Source organism: Diadema antillarum, unplaced genomic scaffold (assembly GCF_040938485.1).
Source record: "Diadema antillarum isolate AM-2024a unplaced genomic scaffold, OU_Dant_1.0 scf00000041, whole genome shotgun sequence".
In the NCBI taxonomy this organism is placed as follows: domain Eukaryota; kingdom Metazoa; phylum Echinodermata; class Echinoidea; order Diadematoida; family Diadematidae; genus Diadema; species Diadema antillarum.
The window spans coordinates 295,253-312,802 of record NW_027270930.1 but is presented as its reverse complement, the minus strand read 5'-3'; the positions used below and the strand labels follow the sequence as shown (position 1 = coordinate 312,802).

The 17,550-nt window shown below is 40.5% G+C and overlaps 1 protein-coding gene across 1 annotated transcript in view; it reads right to left on the bottom strand.

The window, feature by feature from the left end:
• LOC139712640 (C-myc promoter-binding protein-like) overlaps window positions 1–17,550 on the bottom strand; it is a 107,753-nt gene that overhangs the window by 76,463 nt on the left and 13,740 nt on the right. Inside the window, exon 2 of the mRNA XM_071624452.1 lies at window positions 6,463–6,578. The gene's annotated coding sequence lies outside the window, so the exon portion shown is untranslated. The remainder of the gene's footprint in view (window positions 1–6,462; window positions 6,579–17,550) is intronic.

Genomic DNA, 17,550 nt, shown 5'->3' with positions numbered 1-17,550 from the left:
ATTGAAAGCAATTACATGTATACATGGGTTAGAAATAAGAATTTGATGAATACAAATCTCACATGTACATGCAGTAGCAGCAAAGACTCAAATATGAATCTACAAGCTTGTAGATGCAGAGTACTCAAGTAAACTACATGATACGTTACTGCAGTTCACCATGTACAAGAAGAACGCACTGACAGGGTGTTCAGACCCAAAAAAAAAAAAAATTATACTATAACGGTACAGCTATACGATGAATTTATATGTCTGACTATGACTAACGAAACGACGTACAATTGTATAGCGTAACGACGGTCAGAGCATCGTTTCGAACTAGAACTCGATAATGAATCAGCATTCCATTGATTCTACTGTGCGTCTGAACGTATGGCGACCATAGAACGGTATAACTGGACGGGGCTTAATAGGAGCGAGCACGAAAGATGGCCTTGTACCTGTCACTCATGACCATAACAACATGTGCAGTGGGAAACTGCACATCTATATGACGTTTTTCCGGAATGGTCAAAATTAGCGTCTGAACGGCCTGTCGGCTATACGATGATTTACATCATTTCTTTATCGAGTTTCGGTATAAACTGGCTTGCGTCTGAACAGGGGGTAAGTCTTGAAAAGAAGTTAAACTGACTGTAACACTACAAATGCATCTCCTTTTCACAACTGCTACACAAATGCAATCTACAGGAAATCAATTAATTCAGTTACTGTTACAGTAGTGCTCATCCCTACATTCTTCTATTACCCTAGCATTTAATAAAGACTGAAGAAACATTCGTAATTTCAGATGGAAACATTCATTTAATAAGCTACAGCACAGGAAATTAAATGCAGTTAATACGGGAGAGGGACACTGTCATTTATAACTGAAACTAGCAGAAGTCTACACTGTAGGTCTTTCTCACAGAGCCAGGGTACAGCTTTCAAAACACAAAATGGTTTCCCTTGCAGTATATAACCATTCATTCAAAACAAAACATGCAGATTAATATACATCTTACATTAAATTTGTGAATGTGACATACATCACTTAGATTTGTACATCCAAGAGATTAGATACTCAGTAAGAGTTGATGAAATTTCTGTACCAGGATAGCATCGCAGTACATTGTCCAGACATTTCCAAATATGCACAGTGTATGTAAGATATTTTAGAAGGAATAGCAAATTCCAACTTTACTGTAAAGCATGATATTTTAGCGGCATGAAATTTTCGCGAATTGGAGCCGACGGCCTTTTTCACGGCATGAAATTTTCGTGAAGTGCCTTTGGCATTCACTGCATATAGTGTAGAAAGAGCCTTCGCATGCATTCTAATTTCGTGAATCTTGGCTCTCACAAAATTTGCGAAATCAAAATGCACACGAACATTTGTTTAACAGAACTATAAGCAAGCTTCCATGTTTCTGCCAACATGGCATGTCTATTAAATACATGGCAATGCAATCCATATATTCCATCATTCACAGAAACAGAAATAAAAAAAAGCGAACTCACAAAATGTATTTTCACACCTTAAACCACAGAAAGATCTATTAAACCAGGGAGCACATACATGTGTGAGAGACTACAGTAGCCTTTTGACAAGGCCCTCTCACTATCTGGGCTCACTAATACAGCACCCCATTCGCTCGTCCCCATACAGTGAGGGGGTCTTGTCAAAAGGCTAATGAGAGACTTGATTTCAGAAATTTGCCCATCATTGGAGAATTGCCCAGGTCCTCGCTCAAACAGGAAATGACATCACAATAACTTCTCTCTCCCTCTATCTGTCCCTTTCTCCTTCACTCTCTCCCTCTCCATGGACAAGACCTGTCCTTCACCCAAATGACATATAATTTGTGCTGCACATTTACCCTACCAGCAGAGATTCCAACTCTCCCGTTTTCGACGGGAGATCTCCCGCCGAAAACCCATTTTTGCAAAATCTCCCGTTCTCCCGCTTGAGATTTAATTTCTCACGCCCTGGCTGTGTCTCCCGTTGGAAAGGATTTCTTACTTATTGCTATCGTATGTTGAAAAAATAAGCCTTAAATAGCACCAGAGAGCATCTAGAACCCTAGGAACTTCGCGCTTCGCACACATCAAGTTGGAGTCTCCCGTTTGCTATGGGTTTCAGGCGGGAGAATCTCGAGATCAGAAGGTGCTTTGGGTTGGAGTCTCTGTACCAGGTGAGGCTATTACAAGTAGTAAGCGCTGGTTTATAAAGTCCACACATTCATGTTGTCTTTCTAAAATCAAAGAATCACACACAGAGGGATGTGTCTTCAGAATGAGAATTGTCCAATCAATGGATGCATATGGGCCAAACAGAACACATGTGAATTTTACTTCATTACTATTGATATCATTGATGATGATGATGATGATGATGATGACGACAATGACAATGACGATGGTGGTGGTGGTGATGATAATCATGGTTATCATTGTAATAATGCTGATAATAGCAATCATTTCATTATTAATCATGGGCAACATTATCATTATCAGCGGTATTATTATTATCATCCAATAGTCCTCATCACGCTCGTTATCAATACTATTACAAACCATAAAGGAATATTGACAATGGATGGCAGAGCAACAATAATCTCAATAAGATTCAAAATAATGAGTTGCTACATGTAAGTAATGGAGGAACTACATGTAAGTAATGGAGGAACTACATGTACTTTGTCATGCATTCTAATTCAGTGATTGATGGACATATACAATGTACCATGTACATCAAAATAAATTTTGTTTTCCAGTGACGAAATCCATATTATTTCAAGCAAACACATTTAAAGATCTTAAATCTCAACACACCTCTATGTGGTGCAGTCATAGAATCTGGCACATTTGGCATTATGTGCTTCACGCTGCCATGTGTGAAGTGCGTGGCAGTCCATGCAATCTACCTATACATGATGTACAATGTACCATCACACATAATAGCAATGCATAGCACCTTCACTCAGTTCAATGTGATTTGGTTGGCAGGTAAACATAGAGCGGCACCGCGGCTAATATATTATGTGCCTCTTGCCGCTCTCGCGCACAGCCATCCTTGCAGTCAGCAAATAAAACCTATTCCCTCAATTGCTACCCAATGACTGCCTTGCCACCTACAGCTCCACTTGTTGTTGTTTTTTTCTCTCTCTTTTCTCTTTTTGTGTGTTAGTGTGTGTGTCTGCCAATAGTTGACATCTCATGGACTTTAATAGCGACACACTCCCTCGTATACAGCACAGCGCCTCTTGCGTTTCACAACAAGTGAAGCGCATGCGAGTATCCGGCACTCTGGCTCTTGAATGTTTGATGGAGGGGACCGATTGGCGTGCACCCTTCCAAGATAAATCACATCCGAGCGACGCTGGGTTGGTCTTGACTTGCCCTCAAAATTCTTTATACCAAAAACAGCAAAATTTCATATGCACGACTGGCTTCCTGCCTCCCCGTGTTATCGTTTGTCTCCTGTTCCGTCAATCTTTCCCAGCGATGAGACTACACGCAAATTGTAGCAAACTGCATTACTCTGGTCTTCCCACGCAATCGTCCACACAATCTCTTCAATTCAATGCATGCCTTCACTCTGTCTCTATCAGCCAGTAAATCAGCTAGCCTCTGCCTAGAATGCAAGTGGAGACACAGCTAAACTCTTTTGAGTTTAACAAGAGACCCGCGGGTCTAGCGCTCACCTGAGTATCGCAAGTTCACCTTTCACGCAATCACTAATCTAAATTATTCACAGCTCTACCAAAATTTGACGAGGCATTCTCAAGTGGAAGATGAAAATGTACAATAAGGGCCCAATTTTTTCAAGATTCCTTAATTTGGGGGAATTGGGGTCCCCTGGGGCCCTCTGGGTGGGGCATGGTGCCCAGTTTGATAAATTGAGATCCTGACCACCTAGGGATGCTACCTGCCAAGTTTGACAAAAATCCATCATGAGGTTTTCAGGAAGAAGATGAAAATGTACAATTCAGGCCCCCATTTGGACCCTTCCAACCACCCCCCTCCCCCTACCCCCAAGAGGGGCACCCCTGGATCTCCTATGAACAAACTTGAAACTACAGTCATTAATGTACTCACTCATAGTATTATCTCAGCTCTATAACTTCTGATTCTAGAGAAGATTTTTAAAGATTCCTTCATTTGGGGGGTTTGGGCCCCCTGGGGGCCCCCTGGGCGGGGCATGGTGCCCATTTTAACAAATTGAGATCCTAACCCCCTAGGAATGCTACCTGCCAAGTTTGGTGAAAATGGGTCATGGGGTTCTCAAGAAGAAGATAAAAATGTACAATTTAGGCCCCATTAGGACCCCTCCTCACCCCCACCCCCCCCCCCCCCCCCCCCGGGTCCCAAGGGGGGCACCCCTGATTCTGCCATGAACAAACTTGAAACTACAGTCATCAATGTGCTAACTCATAGTATTAACCTAGCTCTATCACTTCTGGTTCTAGAGAAGAAGGTTTTTGCGGATTCCTTAATTTTGGGGGGTTTGGGCCCCCTGGGGGCCCCCTGGGTGGGTCATGGTGCCCATTTTAATAAATGGAGTTCCTAACCCCCTAGGGATGCTACCTGCCAAGTTTGGTGAAAATGGGTCATGGAGTTCTCAAGAAGAAGATGAAAATGTACAATTTAGGCCCCATTAGAACCCTTCCCCACCCCCCTCCCCTGGGTCCCAAGGGGGGCACCCCTGATTCTGCCATGAACAAACTTGAAACTACAGTCATCAATGTACTAACTCATAGTATTAACTTCGCTCAATCACTTCTGGTTCTAGAGAAGAAGATTTTTACAGATTCCTTAATTTTGGGGGGTTTGGGCCCCCCTGGGGGCCCCCTGGGTGGGGCATAGTGCCCATTTTAACAAATTGAGTTCCTAACCCCCTAGGGATGCTACCTGCCAAGTTTGATGAAAATCGGTCATGGGGTTTTCAAGAAGAAGATGAAAATGTAAAAAGTTTACGCACGACGCACGACGGACGACGCACGACGGACGACGGACGACGGACGACGGACGACGGACGACGGACGACGCACGACGCACGACGCACGACGCACGACGGACGCCGGACGAAGGGCGATCGCAATAGCTCACTTGAGCCTTTGGCTCAGGTGAGCTAAAAATAAAAGTGAATATATCCCTGATGACCCTCACGCAGAATATAGCAAGTTTTTGGTCACAGCAGATTGTACGACATCCATATAGACCACAGCGAGGTCAATTCATTCTAAGTAAAATACCAGCTGACAGTCTATCACAGAAGAACATGTTGTTGGGTATTCCACAAAAATTTGTTGTGTATCTGTGGCAATTCATTGAAACGTCACAAGATTGAAAAGTTTTAGCAAAATCATGCTGTTCACGACAGTCACTACTTGCAATGACAAAGTCAATCAAGTGCATCTAGTGGAATAAATTATTTTGCTTACAAGGAATTCTTCAAAAACCCACAAAAGAGTATTTGTAGTAGCCATGAGAAACTGGTCAGAGCAATCATTCTTCTTCATGCATCTGTCCTTTCATATCTGATCTTTTTATTTCAAATCCTGTTTTCTATCATCACGCACATACACACACACACACACACACACACAATAATTACACAATTCTTCATAATTTACAGGCAACTGAAGGAAAATAATAACATTTTAAAGTAGAAAACAAGAAAAAAATTACATCCAAATGTGAGGAGCTCAGAGAGAATGTGCTACCTATCTGACACACATTATCATAAACTGTCTTCGAGTATCTGCTCCTATAACACGCCAAAACAGAGAGACTGAACTTGAGGTAATTCAAACAAGGCTCTTCAGGTCCCACAGCCCCGGTGTCGCCAGCAATCAATCAGTGCTTGACGACCCTTCACGACTCCCTTCGCTCGCAGGATCCACAGTATGGAATGCACGTTTCCTGCATGCCAACAGCTTTGTCATCGTCAATCAACTTCACACACCACCATGCAGAGAACTGCATGCAGAGCACAGTTGTAGTAATTCCACTGAATCGAGTGTACACATGTATGTCACTATAAAATAACTTCCTATTCAATAGATTGGGAGTTGTAAAAAACAACAACAATGATAACATGACAAGTTGTAAAAGCTCTTGAAATTAACGGCGTGTGGTTGTGCGGGAGTTTATTCTAAGGTAAACATTTGCAACACATTTTATAGGAAAAGACGTGCTTGAAACAAAACTGACACATCCGACATACACAAAAAATACAACTCAAATTCTAGCTCATTTGTATTTTAAAAGCATTTCGATCATTTGTAGAATTGTTTCAATATACATACAGATGTGTATCCTGATTACATTTGCAATAGAATTTTGAAGTTTTTAACATTATATATTCCAAATCTCTGTGACATCAAGTGAATTTTGCATAGCAAAGGAAACCATGAGAACGAAACTGCTGCTGAATGAGACCTGTTGTCATGAAGTACAGACCACACAAAATCTCACCTGTATAATAACTCACGGCAGTTGCTGGTGTTGCAATAGAAAGACACCATCCACGCGAACTTGATATCTTGCAGTTGGCCTCAAGTTGTCTTCACTACAGATTTGTCTCCCAGTATCTGTGATAGAATGACAAGATACCACACAAAATTCATTCATAAGTACAGCCGCGAGCTTGGTAATGACCTAGTTCATGCTGCAGAATGCAGAGGCAAGGTAAGGGGACGAACCTTGAAATGTTTACTGGTGGCTGACTAAAGCCTCTCTGTGTTTGCTTTCTGAGTGTGCTTGCCCATATAATACATGTAGCACACACAGGCAGAGATTAGTGGGAACAGCCGATGACTGGAACAGACACAAAGTGTGTGTTCTACAATGTGTACATTGTACGTATGATGCATCCACAGGTCATGGCTACAGATGAACACAAATTTTATGTACAGTTTGCAGCGTCACATCTTCGCAACATACAATGTTTACCATGGTACACATTGCAAGGACTGCGGTACAACACTGTGCTTTACTGTACACAGTCATTAACCCTGCACCCATTGGGGAATTAGTTACAATGTACATACACTGCAATGTCACTTTTGGCACGGTCAAGGACCTTGGGTCAATCATGGACCTACAACAAAAACACAAGGTCCACTGAAATACAGTACAGTTCAATTTTATCTGAAAACCACAGAAAAGCCCTCTATCATTTGCCACAATTATCTTGATGTGCTGGCATGACATTTACTTTAACTGCACACCTGAACTACTCCATAAAGGAATTCCAGAAAGAAAACAAAAACAAGAACAAAATATAGTTCTCTTAAATTACTGTCCTTTCTTGGCAACTGTAAGTTCACAATATCAATGTTCACATGTACTCATTTGGACATGTGATAAACTTTAAAGAAAATAGCTGCCCCTTCAAATGTCATATTAATGTTGGTATATCGCAATTATGCAAAAGCACACATTCAATGGAGGTGTTAATGACACTAGTTATAATACTTTCTATCTCATAAAAAGTAAGTTGTATGCACACTGATATTCACAGGCACCCTTTATGATTCATAGAAAGTGTTATACAGCAAATGCATGATTTCAGGATCAATTCTGTTGCACCTAAGTGGCTCTTCAGGTACATGTGTATATTAAAAGGAAATTCACCATCATGCTCTCCTCTTTAATAGCACAGTATCCATTGTGAGAAACGAGCCTTCTATTGTTGTAGTCTTTCCATTCTTCAACCACTCTGAAACCATTATGTCTTAATGCATTCTTTTTTTTAAGTGCTTCTAAATTATGCTTTGAAATATACACAGGTTATGGAAACTACATTTTAACAAATTTATGAATTCCAATAATCTAATGTCTTTGATGCATCAATGAAGCAATTACATTAAAGACATTTAACACTTGGCAGAAGCCCTCAATGTCGTGATCCTTAGACATGAAAAAAAAAAACCTACTAGAGTCTGAAAACAAGGCAATAGCTTCAGGATTCCCCATCCACTCCCGATAAATTTGATTTGTAGAGCGATGCACAAATGTCAAATGAGCTTGTATGTGCACAGTGCTGGTAATTGAAGACGGAATGCATCCGGAAGTCTTACGCAAAGCAATTGCGAAATATGAAGATCAAGCTACTGTATCCATCCACAAATCCTACCACATCTCTCCCGTCCTCCTCTCCCATATTCATCTGTATAAATTATGTAAGGTGGATTTGTGCATGGTTCAACGAGTGGTAGACTGTATGATATGTGACAGTGATGCTTTATACACATAGTTTGGGGATATTGCACAGTCTGTAGTTTTCATGACATGTCTCATTGATTTGCGAACATATAGAGATGTGAACTTGCAATTTGTGTTGCGCCATTTCAATGAACCAAATGTAGAGAGGTTCTGCAGCCTGAATCTGAATGAAATGACTAGTCAAGTACGGTACACATTACACAGCAATTTCAAGGCGGTATTTTCATCTACACTGGGAATACTTGAATATATAGACCAAAGACTGGCCACAATCATGTCTATGCATTACAAATCAGATTCTAGAAATTTAGTAAACCATTACTTATCTTTAATTTACATACTGTAAACATGGAAATTTTCGCGGATTTCGCGCTACGTTCGGCTAGCGCGAATTCAAAAACGCGCGAATATATCTTCGCAATTTTCTATGCACATTTTGAACGGCCTGGTGCGCTTTGTCGATGATACTGCTACGTAGTACAGACATGTTTACGCATATAGCAGTATCATCGCACGCACCGCACGCACCGAGCCCACGGCCGATTGGTGTGCTACATCCCCGCGACTACAGTACTAGTCCTACAGTACATGTATCGAGTAGAATACATGTCATAGCGGTTGTACTATGTAGTTGAGCGCTTGTACTCGCACTCGCGCCGCTCACTACGTCGCTTATCGTACGCTGGCATCGCTGGATGAAAACAGCGACTGTGTATTAACCTGCTGCCGAGCGCGAATTTAAGAACCCGCGAATATGTTTTCGAGCCGCTCAGCGCGAAAAATTAATCGCGCGAAAATATTGACGTTTACAGTAGTACATGTTGTGTTTAATAGCTGGCTGCACAGTGTCACAGACAGTAAGCACGAAACAAAGATACAGTATATACCAAAATAAACTTTGCGTTAAATTTACGTGTAACGCAAGCGCCGATCGGTACTGCGTTAATCTTTCTGCGTTACAAAATTAACGATCACCGTGCGTGAATGATCGTTACAGATCGTTACAGATCGTTACTGTGCGTTACAGATCGTTACTGTGCGTTAATTTTTAGATCTTGCGTTAGCGGACTTGTCATGTGGACTGGCAAGAAATCTCGGAAATTGCGAGACTCGGAGATGCCTCGGTTTGGTAACTGTCGTTCGTAATATTTACTACGGACAATTTCCTGCCGGCGGAAGGCATTTAAATAGCGATAATCAAATACCGAAAAGATGTTGTAGTTGAGCAGAACTCCCCTGGCAATGTCGTATTGTCATGGTCGTCAAATTTGTACTCATGGGCGCAGTCAATGGAATCGGGCAAGCAAAAATTTCGAAGCCACATTTTTCCCCACAGCCAACATATTCCATCGAACATTGAACCCATGAAATCACGCATACGCAAGCCTAAAACTAACGCCGACTGTCTAACGTTAGCGATGTCACGATTTCAACAACGGTCAGACACTTACTAAATTCAGGAAGGTGCAAAAGTCCATTTATATTCCAATACACAACGTGTGTCTCGCCGAATAACTGGTGGTAGTGTGTGGTGACAAAGCCGAGTATTTCGGCAGTAAAAGTAGCTGCAGCAGAAGAAAATGTCTACCACTTTCTGCTCGCATTATTACACTGCCAGCAGGTGAGTCAAGTGGTGACTTGATAGGCACGCTTCACATGAAAGTTTACCCAGAAACATGAAAAATCCCACGATGCCAAGCTGCCAGAGTGGGGAATGGGGAGGGGTGGAGAGAGAGAGAGATACCAATCAACAGAAGAAACCGCGCGTACTGGCGCATTCTCGGAGGTCATGAACAGTCTGGGGTCTTGGAGATGAACAGAGAAGGAATGTTTAATTAAAGATAGCTCAAGTCGAAGACCCAGAATTACAAACGTTGATTCTTTTTTTTTTCTCCTTTCATTTATCATGCCTTCACGTTTAGAAATGGTTGCACTCCTTAAAAAAAAAAAAACTCTCTTGCGATTTTTAAAACGTCAAACTTACCATGAAAGTGTTACTACGTGTAATACAATAGTTAATACTATGCCTATTGCTTTAATCATACAATGTATCTGTATAACACAAATTTGACTACCAATGACAATAAAAGATACTTGTATTTGTTTTGTGCGGAGATTTTTTTGTCTTTATCCTGACTAGTTCCTATGAAATTTCTAATGTTTTTACGGCAGCATCAACAGCCTAAAATAAATTACTGAGAGATTTATAGATTATGAAATTTTTGGCAACCATCCATTTGAACGTCAGGCATGAAAAGCTCCTGATATTCAGCAAAAACAACTCAACAGATCAGAGACAAAGTTCCTTCAAATTTTTGAGAAGTAGCACGCAGATTTGCTGGGCGTGGTAGGGTCCATGCTTTGAGATCGTCACAATCGTGTAGGTACTGTTGTCACCAGGGAGGTGGGGAGTGTCTCTCTTCCACCTCCCTGTTGTCACGGAGTATCGGGAAGTTCTCACAAACTCCAGGATCACCCCTCCCTGCCAACTCCATGTTGCTCCCAGGGAGGCGGGACGAGTCTCTTCCCACCTCCATGTTGCTCCCCAACGTGCATTGTGAATGCGTGGCGTTTCTTGTCACCGTCAGTACCCGAGGCTGCTTTGTATTTGTCTTGGAATATTGATTCTTCTTGTCATAACATGAGTGTAGTAATCGTTTTGCATGGCTATGTAAAAAATTGTGATACAACGTGTACTCAACTCGTCTTTGTGATTTTTTTCTTCAGTCCAAAAGGAAGACAAAATAGTATCATGACGTTTGCAATTGTTCGAAAGGTCTGCTTTTGATAACTCACAGACTACTCAGTAATCACCCTTGTTTTCCCGCTTCCCGCTCCCAGGCCCTCCAATTTTATTGAGCAATCCACACGCGCGCGCAAATTCCTTTGCCATGTGGTTTTGCCAGCCAGCTGTCGGAATGTGCTTTGAAGTTACATTTCAGCCTGGCCTGGCTGGCATGAATGGGTGTCGAGTTTCAATCAATACCTACTGTTGTTTTATTCTTGTATTTGAACATGTCGTTTCACCTGACAACACACGGAGATCGGGAAGGTGTGGGGCCAGGGAAGAGGTTTTTGTTGTGTGTTGCAACCTAATCCGGGCAATTAACCCCAGAGGGCAATTACCCCCCCCCCCTCCCCCGCTAAATACTGGTTAATGGTAAGGTTAGAGTAAAGATTAGGGTTAGGTTTAGGGTGAGGAGTTTGGGTTATGGTTAGGATTAGGGCCAGGGGAAGGGTCCGGGGTAATTGCCCAGGAAGAAAAGAGGGACGCGCTTTTGTTCTTGGTCAAATCGATTTCCTAGGTGATGCTGTGGAGCTAGAAAGGAACAAAAAAAGCAATTATGATGTCTGGCGTACTTCCGGGACGTCTTATTTTTCTTGCACTCTGAAATTTCCTATTGTTTGGCGTTATCAATACATGTCGTTGATTGTTATATAGTTAGGCTTACCCTCTTTCGCATTATAAACTTAAAGTCCATAGAACATTCATACGCATTAAGATCACACTCGAAAAGCTATACTGGTGTATAGTTTGAACACAGCAAAATGAAATAACGAATATCCCGCAGATTTACCAAAATTATGCGTCATGTGGGTCCATTCATTTTCTTTTCTTTTTTTTTCATTTGTCTTCTTGTCGATGTGGGGGGGGGGGGTATAGATTCAGGATATACTTTTCCTTTTCCCCTTTCGGCCCGGTGCGATTACTCCTGGTGCTGACATTCTTTCTGCTCGTCTTCCGATTATACTGTTGTTGTAAATGAATGCGCATGGAGCCCCAGCTGTATCGCAAAAAAAAAAGTCTATCTAAAGTTGACCTTCAAGTACATGTACTTAAGTAAAATCTGAATCAATTAGCCATGGTACGGGTTTGCGGTTTCAATCCCCTCGAAGCCCGATATTTGCCTTTAAGCAAGACACTTTATCCACAAAAGGCCAGGGCTCCACACTAACTTTTATTTCGGTGGCCCGATCGGGCCACCAAAATGATTGATTTTTATTTTTTGGTGGCCCGAAAAGAAAAAAAAAACAAGCAAAACTATCGGTCCTACTAAACATAGAAAAATAAATATCAAGTATTACTGAAGTGATACAGGTACCCACGTCTAAAATAAGGAGAAAATTTAATCATCTTATACCGTTATTCTGAGTTCTAAGATTTCGCAAATAGGCTTATAGATTATTATGAAAGTTGATGCCTATTAAATTGGTCAAAATTTACGTTTGAAATGAGAAAGTGGGAGCATTTGCAGACATTGTAACATCTGACATTTGTTTTAGCATCGTAAAGAGCCAAAAAATTACCGTTATTTATTTCTGGTGGAAATTCAAGCAATCATTCAACATTTATAAGTATTTTAACACCTTCCGGAATATAAAACCAAGCAACCGACATTCATTCTATCATCTTACGGACCTGAATATCATCCTTATTCATTTCCGAACGTGAAAGCAAACATCCGCTCTTTATTTTATCATCTAACTGAGCCGATTGATACCGTTTATAATTTCCATAATGTACAAGCAACAATCTGTTACTTATTTTAGCATCGTACGGAGCAAAATATTACCGTTATTCATCTCCAAATTCAAAAGCAAACACCCGACATTTACTTTATGATCGAAGGAGCCGAATGTTACTGCTGTCCACTTCCGAAAGTGAAATGAATCATCTGACATATTTCAGCATCGTACGGAGCCGAATGTTATACTGTTTTTCACATTCAAACGTCATCCGACATTACATTTACCATCAAACGCAACTGAATGTTATTGTTATTCATTTCGAAATGTTAAATTTATAGCAAATGTCTGATATTTATTTTAGCATCTTAATTATGGAGCAGAATGTTACTGCTTGTCACTTCCGAACGTTCAAGCAATCATCTGACATTTATTTTGGCATCTTCCGAAGCCGAATGTTATTGAGCACTATTTACTTTCGAACGTAAAAGCGAACATTCGGCATTTCATCGTCGTACGGAGCTGAATATCACTGTTATTCATTTCCGAACGTCAAAGGGATCATTCGACATATATTTAGTATCTTCCGGAGCTGAATGTTATTGCCATTTACTTTTGAACGTAAAAGCGAAGATCCAGCAATTATTTCATCATCGTACTGAGTTGAATACTATTGTTATTCATTTCCGAACGCCAAAGCAACATTCAACATTTATTTTAGCATCTTCCGGAGCTGATTGTTATTGCTATTTACTTTCGAACATAAAAGTAAACATCAGACATTTATTTATCATCGGACGGAGTTGAATACTATTGTTATTCATTTCCGAACGTCAAAGCAAACATTAACTTCACCATCAAACGCATTTAAATGTTACTGTTATTCATTTCGAAATTTAAAAGCAAACATCCGACAGTTATTTAGCATCGTACTGTATGGAGCAAAATATTACTGTTATTCACTTCCGAACGTAAAAACAATCATCTGACATTTATTTCAGCATCTTCTGGAGCCGAATGTTATTGCTATTCACTTTCGAAAGTAAAAGCAAACATCCAACATTTATCTCGTCGTTGTACGAAGTTTATTATTATTGTTATTCATTTCCGAACGCCAAAGGGATAATTCGACATTTACTTTAGCATATTCCAGAGCTAAATATTATTATTATTTACTTTCGAACGTAAAAGTAAACTTCCGGCATTTATTTTATCATCGTATACGGAGTTGAAATTCATTATCATTTATATCCGACCGTCAAAGCAAACATTCGACATTTATTTCAGCATCTTCCGGAGCCGTATTTTATCCCTATTCATTTCCGAACGCAAAATCAAATATTTGACATTAATTTCAGCACCGTACGGAGCTGAATCTTACCATTATATTCATTTCCAAAAGTATGAGCAAACATCCGACATTTATTTTTGTATAATACGGAGTCGAATATTACCGTTATTCATTTCCAAAATTAAGAGCAAACATCTGACATTTAATCTAGCAGCTTTACAGGCCTCGAAATAGGATTTTGGAGGGGGCAAGGCCATTTAGAAAAGGGCACTTTTTCCAAGAGGCCAGTCAGAGGGGCACCAAGGCCACATTGGAAAGGGCATGTTTGGTGTTTATGAAAAAAGAAAGAAGAAAAACAAACCGAGAAAAACAAACACACACACACACACACACACACACAAAGTGCAACACACAACAAAAACCTCTTCCCTACAGCTGTAACACATTCCCGATCTCCGCGTTTCTATCAGGTGAAACAACATTTTTTAAAACAGGAATAAAACAACAGTAGGTATTGATTGAAACTCGACACCCTTTCAGGCCAGCCAGGCCAGGCTGCCATGAAACTTCAAAGCACATTCCGACAGCTGGCTGGCAAAACCACAAGGCAAAGGAATTTGCGTGCGCGTGCAGATTGCTATGATTAGTCTGTGACAGACAGTTCATGACCTCCAAGAATGCGCCAGTACGCGCGGTTTCTTCTGTTGATTGGTCTCTCTCTCTCTCTCTCCATCCCTCCCCATTCCCCAGTCTGGCACCCCTTGGCATCGTGGGATTTTTCTTTTTTCTTGGTGAACTTGGAGTTCACTCTACTCTATCTGAATATGCGCTGCCTAGCTAGTACATACTCGTACTCGCGGCCGCTGCGCTGCGGAGGCAGTCGGGACGGTAAAAGCCGGTCGGGCGTACATGTACATGTACGTACCACAGAACTCATGAGTTCTGTGGTACGTACACGTCGTCTCGTACATCTCGGAAAGATACTTTGAGTTTGAATCAGATACATCGGAACTGAAGGTATGATATTTGAGATCAGGAAAGTTGTTCAAGCTTATTAAAGAGACTTTGAGAAAGGGCATATCATACGTCATGAATAATAACTTTCATTCTAAAAGGGCACCACGGCCTCAAGAAAAAGGGCACATTTTTTTTTTTTGGCCGTAACTTTGATCAAAAAACAAAAGGCATTGCGGCCAACGAGACGGTTAATTCGAGGCCTGAGCTTACGAAGCCGATAGTTACCGCTGTTCATTTTCAAAACTGAAGGCAAACATCCGGCTTTTTTTGGTGGCCCGGCGTGCGTTTTTGGTGACGCCGGTCGCAAATAAACCATTCGCGAAATCGTGATTCGATTCGCGAAAAGACTCCGCTAAATCGCTACACTCGGCGGGGGCTACGTCGTCCTTTCACTAGGTCTCGTTACAAAACCAAAATCTCGTGTGAGTTCTTGCGTTACCTATCGTTAATTTTAACGAAACATCGTTAATTTGCGTGAGGGATCGTTACTCATCGTTACTCATCGTTACTACAAACGTTAATTTTCCCGATCGTTACTTTGCGTTACTAACGATTCAGGTGAAACCGCTTGCGTTAATGAAACGTTAATGTTGATTAACGCAAAGTTTCTTTTGGTATATACTGTACAGTAAGCAAGGTTCATTAAGATCTGGGTCATACCACTAGTAAACATAAAATGTAACCAAATCCATTTGGTTATCATGCCCACAGTCAGCCTAGACACTCAATATGTTGGAGAGGTCAAGTATTAGTGGTCCACTTTGTAGGAACAGTATCAAATTAAGTGAGGGATTCTTTATAATGAATATCAATTTTACGGAACCAGCATTTTGCTGATTTTCACTTGAATTGTTTCAATGCTTGATATCATGTTGAATTCATTCTTGGTACAAATTATTAATATGATGAAAATATCATTACCGCAAAAATGAATTCTGCTGGTAGAGGTACTACCACTGTGTGTACTTCACAATGCAACAACAATAATGCAAAAAATATAAATATAGCCAGCATCTTAAATTACACTATGTTGTAGGCACTCCTACAATGTACATTATGCTACAATGAATAAAACAAATCAACGGACACACATCACATACATACAAGTTCAATTTGTGAACCTCTACTGAATTAGAAATAAAATCTTCTTGGATATTAACAAAAAGGAACATTACATTTATTTTCATGTTAAAAGAACTAATCTTTACATGATATCACACGTTAAAGAAACGTAAGTTGTGCAATGCCAGTAGTTATGTTAATATACATCCACCTATGAATTTGAGAAATGGAAGCAGTGATCCACTGCAAGTCTATGCAATATGTAGCTTGTCAATTCTATATCATAATGTACTTACACCGTAATCATGAATTCAGAACAAGAATAATATTGTTCCTTCAGAGAATGATTTTTTTTTTCATTATTTAAATTTAACAAGGACTGCTGGGACCTTGCCCCCATTACTTGATATAAAAATCTGATTTGGCAAGAACAAAGCCATTGCCAAACATCCTACAGTACACACATGTAAGCTGAACATACCAGACAATGTAGACAGGACAATTTCATTTGATATCACTGGCGATAGTGGTATTATAAGGCACAGGCAGATAAATGCAAACCCAGATTATCAAAAAAAAAAAAAAAAAAAAAAAAAAACAGATGCTGCTTATATGCAGAAAAGTCAATAAATCAACCCTTCCATTCAGCATAGCAATCCTGCAAAAACACATGAATGAATACACAAGTTCAGATGCCTGCTGGCATCTTTTGGCTTGTAACCTTGGGATGACAGAAGACAGCCAATCACAAATTGTGTGTCATACCGTACAATGTACGACAACAAGGGTAGGGCAAGCACTACGTGTACTTTACTCTGCAGTACGTATTGCTCAATATGCTACTGTAGGATTGGATGTAAAAGAGTGTTTCACAAATTGCTTCTCTCATGACTAATGCATGCAGAGACGAAGGACTGCAATCATAAACAATTACAAGAGGAATGCACTCCATATGACCATCATTAATGAATTACTTGCAAATGCAGGCTCACTATCACCTTCCCCCCCCCCCTAAAAAATTGTGAAAAACATGTTAATACATTGTATAGCCTCATTTAAAATTATGTACACGTTGTACAACATTTCCACCTTTTGCAGTACAAGCATTAGACACTGCTGGGACAATGACTTGATTTTCTGTTGTGAGGAGGAGTTTGCATCATTATTTGCTGCACTGCCATGATTTTTTACAATGGCAATAATCTGCCGCAGCACATACATGTAAAAGTCATGTAGATGTTGACAGAGCTTTGAGCGGTCAAAGTCTTCCTGCTACTAGACAAAGTGTGTTTACAAAGTTTATTAAAGATGCAGGGAAACAAAGGCTTCCTTCCAGCTGGACTGTGTCTACAGCGGAGCAGGTGGAGATGCTACAATGGCTTCACAACTTGAGTCCTAGACCATATTGATTAGTTCAACAGGAGACAAAGAGAGCCACTGATCCAACTGCAACAAGCCCAGATGTGTCAAAAGGCTCAATGGGGAAACCCCTTCAATAT